At 47.2% G+C, this 15,068-nt stretch overlaps 1 pseudogene across 1 annotated transcript; it reads left to right on the forward strand.

The window, feature by feature from the left end:
* The first annotated feature begins 12,128 nt into the window (after window positions 1-12,128).
* On the forward strand, window positions 12,129-14,139 carry LOC147528148 (acrosin-like; annotated as a pseudogene). Its single transcript, XR_015222369.1, has 4 exons — window positions 12,129-12,348; window positions 12,688-12,953; window positions 13,223-13,368; window positions 13,831-14,139. The product of XR_015222369.1 is annotated as an acrosin-like (transcript).
* Window positions 14,140-15,068: the final 929 nt, after the last annotated feature.

The following is a 15,068-nucleotide window of genomic DNA, read 5'->3' on the forward strand; positions in this document are numbered from 1 at the left end:
GAGTACAATGGGATGAAGCCCTGGAGGGAAGAAGAGCCCAAGAGAGCTAGATAATATTCAAGGATCACCTCCTCCAAGCTCAGAAGCAGTGCATCCCAACAAAGAGAAAGTCAGGCAGGAAGACCAGGAGGCCTGCATGGATGAACAAGGAACTCCTGGACCAACTCCAGGAGTTGGATTAGGGACGGTTGGACTGGATGATCTCTAAGGTCTTTTCCAACCTAGAAAATCTATGAAATCTAGGAAATCTATGAACTCAAACACAGAAAGGAAGCCTACAGAGGGTGGAAGCAAGGACAGATAGCCTGGGAAGAATATAGAGAAATGGTCTGAGTAACCAGAGATCAGGTTAGGAAAGCTAAAGCCCTGGTAGAATTAAACCTGGCCAGGAATATCAAGGGCAACAGGAAAAAACTTCTATAGGTATGTCAGTGATAAAAAGAGATCTAGGGAAAACATGGACCCTCTCCGGAAGGAAATGGGATACCTGGCTACCCAGGATATGGAGAAGGTTGAGGTACTCAATGACTTCTTTGCCTCAGTCTTCACTGGCAAGAGCTCCACAACAATCTCGTGCAACGCTATAGGCCTGGGAAAGTGTGATTGTAAAACTGCCTGGCAGAAAAGGACCTGGGGGTATTCATCGACAGCCAGTTGAATATGAGACGACAGTGTGGCCAGGTTGCCAAGAAGTGCAATTGCATCCTGGCTGGTATCAGAAATAGTGTGGCCAGTAGCACTAGAGAAGTGATTGTCCCCGTGTACTGGTCATTGGTGAGGCTGCACCTCAAATACTGTGTTCAGTTTTGGGCCCCTCACTACAAGAAAGACCCTGAGGTGCTGGAGAATGTCCGAAGAAGGGCAACAAAGCTGGTGAAGGATCTAGAGTATAAGTCTTATGAGGAGCAGCTGAGGGAAATGGGGTTGTTTAGCCTGGAGAAAAGGAGGCTGAGGGGAGACTTTATTGCTGTCTACAACTACCTGAAAGGAGGTTGTAGCGAGGTGGGTGTTGATCCCTTTTCCCAGGTAACAAGAGATAGGATGAGAAGAAACAGCCTCAAGTTGCAGTGGGGAGGTTTAGATTGGCTATTAAGAAAAATTTCTTCACTGAAGGGATTGTCAAGCATTGGAAGAGGCTGCCCAGGGAAGGGCTGGAGGAGTCATCCCTGGAACTATTTAAAAGATGTAGTGATTAGGGCCATGGTTTAATGATGGACTTGGCAATGTTAGGTTTACAGCTGGACTCAATGATCTTAAAGGTATTTTCCAATGTAAATTATTCTATAATTCTATGAATCTGTGATTCATTCTAAGTTGCCAACACCTTGAGGAAGTGCCAGCTTTTGACCAACTGAGTGAGAAAATCGTAGGGGACTCAGACTTTTCTACCAAACCAGGACTCTTTTAAGTCATACACGGATGGAAGTTTTTGTGGTTTGCAACACTCTTAACACACCTACCTTTTATATCTTTCTCAGTTAAGTTATTCTCTTTTCCCTATACAAGTGTTTGTCATATTCAATCTCTTTTTTTTTAAGTGGTAAAGCCAAAAGTTTCATAGAATCATAGAAAGTTTTGTGTTTGAAGGGTTCTTTATAGATCATCTAGTCCAACCCCCTGCCATGGGCAAAAGCATCTTTCACTAGAACAGTTTGCTCAAAGCCCATGCAACTTGTTCTTCCAGGGATGGAGCATCCACAATATCTCTGAGTGACCTGTAACAATGTCTCACCACTGCCATTGTGAAAAAATTCTTCTTTTTATACAATCTAAAACTAACCTCTTCCCAATTGAAACTGTTGTTCCTTGTCCTATCACTCCCAACCCTAGTAAAAAGTCTCTCTTCATCTTTTTTGCAGGCTCCCTTTACATGTTGGAAGGCTGCAACAAAGTCTTCTCAGAGCCTTCTCTTCTCCAGGCTGAACAATCCCAACTCTCTCAGCCTTTCTTCACAGCAGAGTTGTTCAAGCCCTTTGATCATTTTCATGGCCATCCTCTAGAATCATTCCAACAGGTCTATGTTTTTTTCTTTTTCTGGGACCCAGAGAACTGGATGTAGTACTGCAGGAGAGGCCTCAGGAGAAGAGAGTAAAGGGGGAGAATCATCTCCCTTGACCTGTTGGCCATGCTTATTTTCATGTAGCCCAGGACAGGATGGGCTTTTTGGACTGCAACTTCATGTTTCTGGTTCATGTCCAATTTTTCATCCACCAGTACCCCCAAGTCCTTCTCCACAGATCTGCTTTTAATCCATTCATCTCCTAGTCTGTACTGATATTGAGGATTATTCTGACCCAGGTGTAGGACCTTGCACTTGGACCTGTGGAACTTTGTGAGGTACACATGGGCCCACTCTTCAAGCCTGTCAAGGTTCCTCTGAATGGCATCCCTTCCCTTAAGAGAATGAACTGCACCACTCAGCTTGTTGTCATCTGCAAACTAGCTGAGGGTGCACTCCCCTTATCTATATCATTAATGAAGATACCAAGCCCTATCAGATTCTGCGGGACACCACTTGTTACTGATTTCTATTTGGGCATTGATCCACTGACTGCAACTCTATTGATGCAGTGATCCAGTCAATTCCTTATCCATCTAACAGTCCATCCATCAAATCCATCTCTCTCTGATTTGGCAACAAGGATGTTGTGTGTGACTGTGTTAAAGGCTTTACAGAAGACAAGACGGATCACATTAGTTGCTCTTCCTTATCCACCAACGCAGTCACTCAGTCGTAGAAGGCCAATAGATATTCAGGCATGATTTGCCCTTCATGAAGCCATGTTGGCTGTGTCTAATCACCTCCCTGTCTTCCATATGCCTTGACATAATTTCCAGGAGGACCTATTTTATGATCTTATTGAGTACAGAGGTGAGATTGACCAATCAGTAGTTCCCAGGGTCCTCCTTTGTACCCTTTTTAAAAAGGCATGTGATGCTTCCTTTTTTCCAGTCACTGGGGACATTTGACTTTCACGACTTTTCATATATGATGGAAAGTGGCTTAACAACTACATCTGCCAGTTCCCTCAGGAGTCTGGGATGCATCGCATTGGTCCCATGGACTTGTGTACATTCAGATTCCTCAGATAGTCTTGAACCAGATCTTCTCCTACAACAGGTTAGACTTCATCCCCCAGTATCTACCTTGAGGTTGAGAGAATCAGGAGATGTGGGAAGAGCAATTTTCAGTGAAAAGTGAACCAAAATGTTGAGTAGCTTGCTTTGTCCTTATTTGTTGTCACCAGATTCCCTGTCTCATTTTTTGAGACAGTACAATATCTTTTCTCTCATTTTCTGAATAATACACCTGTCAAAGCCCTCCTTTTTCCTTTCCTTTCCTTTCCTTTCCTTTCCTTTCCTTTCCTTCTTCCTTTCCTTTCCTTTCCTTTTCCTTTCCTTTCCTTTCCTTTCCTTTCCTTTCCTTTCCCTTTTCCTTTCCTTTCCTTTCCCTTTCCTTTCCTTTCCTTCCTTTCCTTTCCTTTCCTTTCCTTTCCTGTTCCTTTTCCTTCCTTTCCTTTCCTTTCCATTTCCTATTCCTTCCTTTCCTTTCCGTTTCCCTTCCCATTCCTCCCTTTCCTTCCCTTCCCTGCCCTTCCCATTCCTTCCCTTACCCTTCCTTCCCTTCCCCTTACCTTACCAATTCCCCTTCCCTTTTCCTTTCCTTTCCTTTTCATTCCTTTTCCTTTTTTTTCTTTTTTTCCTTTCCTTTCCTTTCCTTTCCTTTCATTTCCTTTCCTTTCCTTTCCGTTCCTTTCCTTTCCTTTTTCCCTAATTACTTTTTTCTTTGTTCTTTTTCCTTTTTTTATCCTTTTTCCTTTCCTTTCCTTTTCCTTTCCTTTTTCCTTTCCTTCCTTTCCTTTTTCCTTTCCTTTCCTTTCCTTTCCTTTCCTTTCCTTTCCTTTCCTTTCCTTTCCTTTCCTTTCCTTTCCTTTCCTTTCCTTTCCTTTCCTTTCCTTTACTTTCCTTTCCTTTCCTTTCCTTTCCTTCCCTTCCCTTCCCTTCCCTTCCCTTCCCTTCCCTTCCCTTCCCCTCCCTTCCCTTCCCTTCCCTTTCCTTTCCTTTCGCTGCCCTGCCCTTTCCTTGCCCTTTCCTTGCCCTTTCCTTTCCTTCTTGCCTTGCCTTATAGAATCATAGAATCATAGAATGGTTTGGGTTGGAAGGGACCTCAAAGATCATCTCGTTCCAGCCCCCCTGCCATGGGCAGGGAAACCCTCCACTACACCAGGTTGCCCAAAGCCTCATCCAACCTGGCCTTGAACACTACCAGGGATGGGGCATCCACAACTTCTCATCCACCAGCACTCCCAAGTCCTTTTCCTCAGGGCTGCTCTCAATCCATTCTCCGCCCAGCCTGTACTTGTGCTTGGGATTGCCCCGACCCATGTGCAGGACCTTGCACTTGGCCTTATTGAACTTCATGAGGTTCTCACAGGCCCACCTCTCCAGCCTGTCAAGGTCCCTCTGGATGGCATCCCTTCCCTCCAGTGTGTCCACAACATCACACAACTTGGTGTCATCTGCAAACTTGCTGAGGGTGCACTCGATCCCACTGTCCATGTCACCAACAAAGATGTTAAATAGCACTGGTCCCAGTACCGACCCCTGAGGAACACCACTCGTCACTGGCCTCCACTTCAGCATTGAACCGTTGACCACAACTCTTTGAGTGCAACCATCCAGCCAATGCCTTATCCACCGAGTGGTCCATCCATCAAAACCACGTCTTTCCGGTTTAGAGATAAGGATGTTGTGTGGGACAGTATCAAATGCTTTGGATAAGTCCAGGTAGACAACGTCAGTTGCTCTTCCCCTATCCATCAATGCTGTAACCTCATCATAGAAGGCCACCAAATTAGTCAGGCAGGATTTGCCCTTAGTGAAGCCATGTTGGCTGTCACCAATCACCTCCTTATTTTCCATGTGCCTTAGCACAGATGCCAGGAGGATCTGCTCCATGATCTTTCCAGGCACAGAGGTGAGACTGACTGGCCTGTAGTTCCCTGGGTCTTCTTTTTTCCCCTTTTTAAAGATGGGGGTTATGTTTCCCTTTTTCCAATCATTGGGAACTTTGCCAGATTGCCACGACTTCTGAAATATGATGGATAGTGGCTTAACAACTTCATCTGCCAGTTTCCTCAGGACCTGTGGATGCACCTCATCAGGTCCCATGGACTTGTCCACCTTCAGGTTCTTTAGATGGTCTCGAATCTGGTCTTCTCCTACAGTGGGCGGTTCTTCATTCTCCCAGTCCCTGCCTTTGCCTTCTGTGACTTGGGCCATGCCACTAGAGCTCTTGCCAGTGAAGACTGAGGCAAAGAAGTCGTTGAGAACCTCAGCCTTCTCCATATCCTGGGTGGCCAGGTCCCCCGTTTCCTTCCGGAGAGGCCCTACATTTTCCCTAGATCTCTTTTTATCCCTGACATATCTATAGAAGCCTTTCTTGTTGCCCTTGATGTCCCTGGCCAGATTTAACTCTATCAGAGCTTTAGCTTTCCTAACCTGATCTCTGGTTACTCGGACAATTTCTTGCCTTGCCTTGCCTTGCCTTGCCTTGCCTTGCCTTCCCTTCCCTTCCTTTTCCATTTCCATTTCCATTTCCATTTCCATTTCCATTTCCATTTCCATTTCCATTTCCATTTCCATTTCCATTATTTCCCTTCCATTTCTTTCCTTTTTTTTTTTCACATCCCTCGACAAATTTGGCTCTAGCTGGTTCTTATGTTACCTGATCTCATCCCTAGATTCCTGGGCAGTATCCCTATATCCTTCCCAGGAGGCATGTCCCTGCTTCCATTGCCTATGCATTCCCTTCTTCTGTTTCATTGTGACCAGTTGATTTGTACTCAGCCATGCTGGTCTCCTCCCTTCCTTGCCTGATTTCTTGCACATGGGAATCAAGAGTTATTGCGCTCTAAGAAAAATGGTTTAAATAGCTGCTGGCTCTTTTATACATTTTTTATCCCTGAGGACATCTTCCCAGGAGGATTTATCCATCAGTTTCCTAATTGAAAGCTCACTTTTCTAGGGTTTCAGGTCTTGACTATAGTTTTCTCCTCACCTATATCCCTCAAGATCTTGAATTCCACAAGGACATGATCACTGCAGCCCAGGCTGCCGCCAATCTTGACCTCTCCAATAAGTTGCTCTGTGTTGGTGAAGAAGAGGTTCAGTAGGCATCTCTTCTAGTTGGGCTTTCTATCACCTGGATTAGGAAGTTGTCCTCAATGAAATTCAAGAATCTCTTAGACTACTTGCAATTTATCATGTCACATTTCCAGCAAATATCAGGGTGGTTGAAATCCCCTTTCAGGATCAGGGCCTGTTAGCATGATGAGCATCTCTAGTTGAAGAAACAATGCTTCATTAACAGGCTCCCTTTGATCAAATGACCTGTAGTAAGTACCAACCATGAGTTTTCCTGTGTTGACTTTGTCTCTAATTTTCACCCATAAGCTCTCAACATCTTGCTATTTTTCAAAGACAGCTGTGTGCAATCAAACCATGTTATTACATAGCAGACAACTCCTCCATCTTTCTTTCCTTACCTATCCCTTCTGAAAAGTTTATAGCCATCAATTGCAGGACTCCAGTTATGTGACTCATCCCACCAAGTTTCAGTGACAGCTATCAGATCATAGTTTTCCAACAGCACAGTGGCTTCCAGCTCTTTCTGCTCATTACCTGTGGTGCGTGTATTGGTACAGAAACACTCCAGTAGAACTGTCAACCATCTCACCTTTTCCTCGAAACCTTTTTGGGAGGTTGGTTTCAGAAAACTGAAATAAAATTAGGTAATTGTTATCTGACTGCTAAAAAACTGATATCCCAGACAAAGAAGCTAAAATTATCTCAAGTTAATTCAGCTCAAGCTAAAATCAGCCAAGACAATTCCAGATAAGTTCTGGCTATTTAGCAGCAATGGTAAAAATTATACTTTTTTACATTATTTTGTTTACATAATATTTTTATATAATTTATACTGATATGTCATTTATAACCATTTATATAATTATTAGGTATAATTATATAATCGTTACATTATTTATACAATAATTATATCATCTTTTAACCCTGCTATAAAAAATAATCCTATTTAAAATAATCCATGACTATGAAATAAAACGAAGTATTATGTGTCATGTTGTAAGATGTCTCTTGCCAATTCGGATAAAACATCTTTAAAAGAGGATGTATGCAGGAGAAAGGAAAATTTTGTGTGTTTTTCACAATAAACAAAAAGGACATCTGATAAAGAAAATGTATACAGACCCAAAATTTAACATAAGAAGTCTTGATCCAGGTTTTATTGGTTTAAACCAAAAGAAAATACTTCCAAGAAAATAAAATCCTGAGACAGGGTTTTGAAAAATAATCCCTGGCAAAATTACACCAGCTGCTCAATTGGTAAATACAGCTAAAACACTCCTTAGGATTAGAACTACACTTGTAAGGTGAATAAGTGTTTCTCTGAGTTTGACTAGTTTTAATCTGTAATCAGTTTCATTGAGACCAGTCCCTTGTGTGTGAAAATAAAATATTTATAAGAGGAAAGAGTTTTAGAAGACATTTTTTGAGTTATTAGTTCTGTTACACTAATTCATACATCTTAACTGAAAGTCTGAGTAAGCACTACAAACAAAAAACATTCACAACAGAATTTAGTTTTATTGATCACAATTCAATGCAATAATACAAGTAAACAAAAATCAAGGTTTATTATGGTGAAGATATTTCTTGTTAACACCTTTGATTTCTTCTTTTGTAATTATAAATGCAAAATTAACAGTAATTTTTTAAAAAATAGAAAAGGGACACAGTTTGCACATTGTACAAGTTGGTGTACAAACTAGTTCCATCCCAAATAATTTATAACCTTTGGATAAAACAAGGCTAAAAAACAATGAGAGAACTTCTTCAAAAGTGCTATGCAGATGGATTGCCCAGTATAATCAGAATAAGAAATATGGAAAATATTAGTTTCATATTAAGTCTAAATTAACAACTGATGCTTTAATCTCTAAGTTCTTAAGACAATAACAACTGCTATATAAAGCCACCCACAGAAGCAGCATAGTTCATTTGCTCTTCATAAAGATTAATTTAAGTTTCTAGGAAAGCTAAGTAGTATTTCGGGCAAGGGACAGAAAACTGTAAGCAATTACACTACCATATGTTAGCGAGATAGTTAACTCAGTTCACCAGATGAAATCTTAGCTGGAAGCAACTCTAGCATAAAATACTTTGATATAAAGTACCTTACATGTTGGCAATAATCATAAACACCTTAAATTTTCATTATGGCAACTGAGCTGACAAGCAGTTGTTCAAAGTCGTGTAACTTGATCACTTGTTGTAATCCACTGATATCTTCTAATGTGCTATAAAGACCATATAAAGAATTTGGAAGAGGGTTTTTCTTCAGTTTGCCTTTTGCTTTTTTTTTTTTTTTCCTTAAGTGCTGCAGAAGCAAACAAAATTGTTTTCAAGAAGATAACTAATCTGCTCAGATTAAGAATTTCAAGTAGTGTAAATTGTCATAGTGCTGCAGAAATCAAAAGAGCTACAACCAGATATATCTGCCTGGTAACTGCCCTATCTTATTCTTCTTTCATATTAACTGTAATCAGGGCAATTACATGGAATTTATAATGAAGAAAAGTGCAGATCTCTTTGGATGAAAGGTTCCTTCTGCTCTTTCATTCCCTCATATAGTATGGAGTTCAGCTTTGCCTTATTCTTTCAATTCTTTTATTCATGTAATACAAGAAGTCCAAATACCCTTGTACTTGGACTTAAGATTGAGGCCAAACTGGCCAATTAGTATTCCATATCATGCGGTGTCATGCCCAGTATAAAAGTGAGGGTCAGCCGGAAAGAAGGGCTTTTTGCCCTTCCGGGACTCTCACTTTCGGACTCTGAGTGCTTTCCCTCTCACTCACTCTCTGTTTTGGGCCTCCCGTTCATCCGGGATTGCGGTATTGGGATTTATCAGTTTCGGGATTGCAGCTTCAGGAAGAGACAGGCCTCGGTCAAGGGGTGGTGAGCAATCACACCGTACATCACTCGTTCGTATATATTTATCCTTGTATATATTATATTGGTAGCGGTAGTAGTAAATTCTTGTCTCAACCCATGGGTCTCCTTTTTTTTCTTTTTCTTCTTTGATTCTCTCCCTCATCCCTGGGGGTGGGGGAGGGTGAGTGAGCGACTGTGTAGGGTTTGGTTGCCAGAGCGGCCTAACCCACGACACTTACAAGTTCTCAATAACCTCACCAACAAACAAATCCTAGTTTTATTGGGGGCTGGGGGCGTTAGTCTTACGTTGTGTTCGTTTGAGATACTATAAGACTGGAATAATAGAGATTGGTACTTTATGAACGAAACACAGAAAAAAAATATATTGGAGGAACACTTGCTAATATTACAGATCAAGAAACAAAAAAGAATAGTTGCCCTAAGTCAGATCTCACATTCCAGGTGAAAAAAAAAAAAAAATTCTCACTGAGTCCTTAGACACAATCTAAAATTTAGAAGCTTATGGATATTAAAAAAGGCTTCTTGACTGAGAGGAAGAAAGCTTCACTTACCAGAGAAAGTGATGGTTCTCTAATAATAAATACTTCACAACATATGAAAAAGAAAGAAGAAAAAGAAAATTAAATGTTGTGTTTGGAATGAAAGATGCAGAAAAGCTGGAAAGAAACAAATATTTTTTGTTAAGAAATATGTCAAATGTGTGATCAAAATGTAGTTTTTCCCAAGCTTCAGAAAAAATATCTCAACAGGAAAGTTAGGGCATGCCCACGGTGAAATTCAGGTTTACCCTGACTTTGATTATTACTTGCTGACATACAACTGAAGTCAGAAATATTACATCATAGATAAATATGTGAAACATTGTCCTAGGTTACAAGTCCCACTCACCCTTCAACAGCCCCATCTGGCCTGTGCGCAAGTCTGATGGAGAATGGAGATTGACAGCGGACTATCGTGGCTTGAATGAAGTGACTCCACCATTAAGCGCTGCTGTGCCGGACATGTTGGAGCTCCAGTACAAGCTGGAGTCTAAAGCAGCGAAGTGGTATGCCACTGTTGCCATTGCCAATGCCTTTTTCTCCATTCCTCTGGCAGCAGAATGCAGGCCTCAGTTTGCCTTCACCTGGAGAGGTGTGCAGTACACCTGGAACCGATTGCCCCAGGGGTGGAAGCACAGTCCTACCATCTGCCATGGACTGATCCAGACTGCACTGGAAAAGGGTGAGGCTCCAGAACATCTGCAGTACATTGACGACATCATTGTGTGGGGGAACACAGCAATGGAGGTATTTGAGAAAGGAGAGAAGATCAGCCAGATTCTCCTGGAAGCCGGCTTCGCCATCAAAAAGAGCAAAGTCAAGGGACGTGCCCGGGAGATCCAGTTCCTGGGGGTAAAGTGGCAAGACGGACGGCGTCAGATTCCCATCGAGGTCACCAATAAGATCATTGCAATGTCTCCACCAACCAACAAGAAGGAAACACAAGCTTTCCTAGGCGCCATAGATTTTTGGAGAATGCACATTCCTGAATACAGCCAGATCGTGAGCCCTCTGTACCTGGTTACCCGCAAGAAGAACGATTTCCACTGGGGCCCCGAACAGCAGCAAGCCTTCGTCCAGATCAAGCAGGAAATCGCTCATGCGGTAGCCCTTGGCCCAGTCAGGATGGCACCAGAGGTGAAGAATGTGCTCTACTCTGCATCCGGGAACAAGGGTCTGTCCTGGAGCCTTTGGCAGAAGGGGCCTGGTGAGACTCGGGGCCGACCACTGGGATTCTGGAGCCGAAGCTACAAAGGGTCTGAAGCCAACTACACCCCAACAGAGAAAGAAATCTTGGCTGTCTATGAAGGAGTCCAAGCTGCCTCAGAGGTAATTGGCACAGAGGCACAACTCCTCCTGGCACCCCAACTACCGGTGCTGGGGTGGATGTTTAAGGGAAAGGTTCCTTCCACGCATCATGCCACTGACGCTACTTGGAGCAAATGGATTGCCCTCATCACGCAGCGCGCCCGTATTGGAAGCCCAAATCGCCCTGGGATCTTGGGAATAATTACGAACTGGCCGGAAGGTGAGACTTTTGGATTATCTTCTGAAGAAGAGGAGGAGCAAGTGACACGTGCCAAGGAAGCGCCCCCATATAATGAGCTACCAGAGAGTGAAAGACGATATGCCCTCTTCACTGATGGCTCCTGCCGAATTGTAGGTGCTAGCCGGAAATGGAAAGCTGCTGTATGGAGCCCCGCACGACAAGTTGCACAAGCTACTGAGGGAGAAGGTGGATCGAGCCAACTAGCTGAACTCAAAGCCGTCCAATTAGCCCTGGATATTGCTGAGAGAGAGAAGTGGCCAAAGCTCTAGCTCTACACTGATTCATGGATGGCAGCCAATGCTCTGTGGGGCTGTCATCCTCTCCAGCTGATCGGGACGGATGTTCAGGAGTGAAATGTACACACACACGTCACTCCCGAGAGTCGCGAGCACAGCACGTTCATGGGGTGTCTGATCCCACCTTCGGCCTCCCATCCTGCTTGGAACCCTCATGTTGCCCTCCTGCCCCTCCCCCCAGGAGCCCTCTGCTCCTGTGGAATCGACGGAACCAGCGGCTCTGTGACATCACAGCCCGCGGGCCAAGGGCACCCTGGGCAAGGTGAGCACGGCAGGCACTACGTCGGCTGCTGCGCTGGTGGTGACTCGCTCTCAGTTCTTGTAGCTGACACGTGGTGCTGGCAGCCATGAAACTCCTCATCATCCTCGTCCTTCTGGCCCTGTGCTGGCCCGCACATGGGGCGTGGGACACCTGCGGGTAAGTGGCCCGAGGCTCTGGCAGGGAGCTTGGGAAACCCTTCTGGGGCTCACTGGAGGGGGCCCGCGTGTCCCCCGTGGCCACGCCACGGCTTGCCGAGCCCCACCTGGGAGCCTCAGCTCCTCGCCAGCACCCAGGCTGCTGGCACAGCTGCTCTGCAGGGCTAAAGCAGGAACAGGGGTGGACGGACGCACGTCCCATGGGGTTCCTGCTGTCCCTGCAACGCCTGGTGGGGAGGGAGACGGCTGACCTTCAGCCTGAGCAGCAGCAAGCCGCGGAGCAGGGCAGTAACGAGCTTCTGTTACAGAACGACCTGCGGGCTCCGGCCCATGGACTATCGCTCCGGCACGTCGCGCGTGGTGGGTGGCAGAGATGCCAAGGCAGGGGCTTGGCCCTGGATCGTCAGCATCCAGGACCCTTCGAAATCGGCACGGGGCACCTATGTGGAGGGTCCCTCATCGCCTCACAGTGGGTCCTCACGGCAGCCCACTGCTTCATCGAGGCCAGGTAAGGAGGACCAGGGAACAGGCGTAGCCCCACAACAGTAAAGCAGGTGCCCTGTCCGCAGCACCACGTGCTCCTCCCATCCCCTTTCCTTGCGGTCCAACCAGTGCCTGGGCACTCCTGAGCCCGGCTGAGACACGGCTCAGGAGAAGGCTGGGCTCTTGCCACGGCTTCCTAGATGCCTCCAGCTCCACAGCCCTTGTGCCTCAGGCGTGCGAGGGCAGTCGCAGCCTCCGTGCGCTGCTTTCCTCTCTCCCGTGGGAAGCAGAAGGCAGGGAACTGCTGGGATGCTGCAGCACGTGGCCCCGCTCCCTCTGACCCCTCTCTCCATCCGCCTTCCAGGCACATCACGATGTGGCGCGTGGTGGTCGGGGCCACCCGCTTGACTCAGCCGGGCCCCGAGACCCAAGTGCGCCACATCAAGCGGCTGCTGGTGCACGAAGACTACAGCAACGTCACGGAGGGCAACGACATCGCGCTGCTGGAGCTGGACCAGCCCGTGCAGTGCGGCTACTACGTCCAGCTCGCCTGCGTACCCGATGCCTCGCTGAGGGTCTCCCAGCTGAGCACCTGCTATGTCAGTGGTTGGGGAGCCACGACTGCAAGATGTGAGTTCCCCAAAAACGCTCGTGTCCTGAGCGCAAGCTTGACACGCTGGGCAGACGGGTTGGGCTTCCTGACCACAAAGGTGAAAGCCAGAGGCAGACTCGGGGAACGTACGCCTCTGGAGAGATGGGCCTGAGCCAATCCCCAAAGCAAGAGAAAACCCGGGACAGTGCCTTCAGGATGCAAAGCCAATCCCTGGGGGAAGGGTTCACCGGGACAGGGGAGAAATGGCAACGAGCTGCTGGGTGCTAATTCCTTTCTGTGCTCACAGCTGGAGGATCAACTGATGTCCTGCAAGAAGCCAAGGTCCGCCTCATCGATGCCAAGCTGTGTAACAGCAGCCAGTGGTACAGAGGGGCCATCCACAGCCACAACCTGTGCGCTGGCTACGCGAAGGGCGGCATCGACACCTGCCAGGTAGGAGCGTGCCACAAGCCAAGCCCCAGCAGCAGCACCGGCAGCCCTGTCCCAGCCCACACGTACCCCGGCATGTGCTCTGCCTGGCAAGTCACCCTCCCACCACGGGGTCCTCACGGCTCTGGGGCTCACCTCCCCTTCTCCAGCTGCAGGTCCTTGCCCAGTGCTCCCCCCTTGTCCCAGAGGCCCAGAAAGCCCGGTGCTGCTCGGGGCAGTCCACAGCTCCGGAACCCAATCCTGGAACATCCCTCTTCCACACATCCCGGATCGCCGTGCAGGGAGGGCAGACAGCCCTACGTTACAGACCCACCACCCCCTCCCAGTTCCGTAGGCTCCGGCACCCAAGCAGAGCCTTTCTGGACACTGAATGCAGCACTGGCAGGTGCTGGGGAGAGAAGACGGCCAACCCTAGTGCTGATGGTGGCCACCAACACCACCTCACTCCTCTCTCCTCTGCTGCAGGGTGACAGCGGTGGTCCTCTCATCTGCAAAGACAGGAGTGCCGACCACTTCTGGCTCGTTGGCGTGACCAGCTGGGGGAGAGGCTGTGCGAGAGCCAGGCGGCCCGGAGTCTACACCTCCACCCAGCACTTTTATGACTGGATCCTGGGACAGATGGGACTGCACCCAGCAGTAACAGCTACTCCAACGCCACAGCCAGTCTTCACCTCCACCCCTATGCAGAGGCCCTGCTCATTTTACGTGCAATTTTTTAACCTAGTGCAGCAGCTCCTGCAGTTCATACGGGGAGAAAAACGAGCAGCAGTATAGGAGGATCCACCGCAGGTTTCAGGGTACCACCACCACGTGCTTCTTGCCTATCCAAAGGCAGCCTCGGTGGCAAAGCCCTGCTCTGTCCTGCCCACTCTCCTCTGAGGCACACAAATGCTGAAGGGGACTTTCTTCTTGAAATAAAGTTGCCGCTTCTCACAGCAAACCTCATTTCTGTCCAGTTCAGTCTCCTGGGGGAGGCAAGGACTGCCACGGCCGGCACCTGCAGGATGAGGCTGCAGGTGGGGCACGAAGGGCAAGAGTCACTCCAAAGGGCTGAAAGCGCCCGGTGAGAGAGGAGGGTGCTCGGAGCCACCGTGGGATGGAGAAGGCTGGCACACTGAGACTAGGAAGAGGATGGGAAAAAAACATGTGAAAGCAGACAAGCTTGGGGGTCCGCACTAAGGGCGACAAGCTGATGATTAGGGCCGGGCTGAGCTCACGGAACAGACCGTGGGAAACTCTCGAGCACGACAAGAGGAATTGCTGGGCATAGGAAAGAGAGTGAGAAGCTGGCAGGAGTTGCAGTGCCATAAGGAACAGCCAGATCCAACGGAGAGTTAAGGGGCATTGATGCGAGAGGTGGTCACACTTCACAGGTGGTTGAAGGAAGAGTTGGGGTCATTTAGGGGAGAGGAATGTGGCAGGGACAGCAGTGCCTAGGAAACCGCATCAGTAACGCCAGGGAGGTCCCAGGTGACTTGGCTACCAGCACTTGAACCCCCCAGTCTGTTCCCAGGCTGGACAAACCTGGGAGCAAGGGGGCAAAAATAAGCGAGGTAGGTCCCTTGTTTGGGAGGAGACGGGTGGAGAGAGGGAGGAGTCAGGGAATGTGAGGGGGGATGTATTAACATGGAAAATGCGGAGAAGGAGGGATCAGAAGGAGTCAGGGAAGATGAGGGGGGATGACTTTATTCAGGTGGAATGCG

The sequence above is a fragment of the Tauraco erythrolophus genome, chromosome 10, assembly GCF_009769465.1.
Source record: "Tauraco erythrolophus isolate bTauEry1 chromosome 10, bTauEry1.pri, whole genome shotgun sequence".
In the NCBI taxonomy this organism is placed as follows: domain Eukaryota; kingdom Metazoa; phylum Chordata; class Aves; order Musophagiformes; family Musophagidae; genus Tauraco; species Tauraco erythrolophus.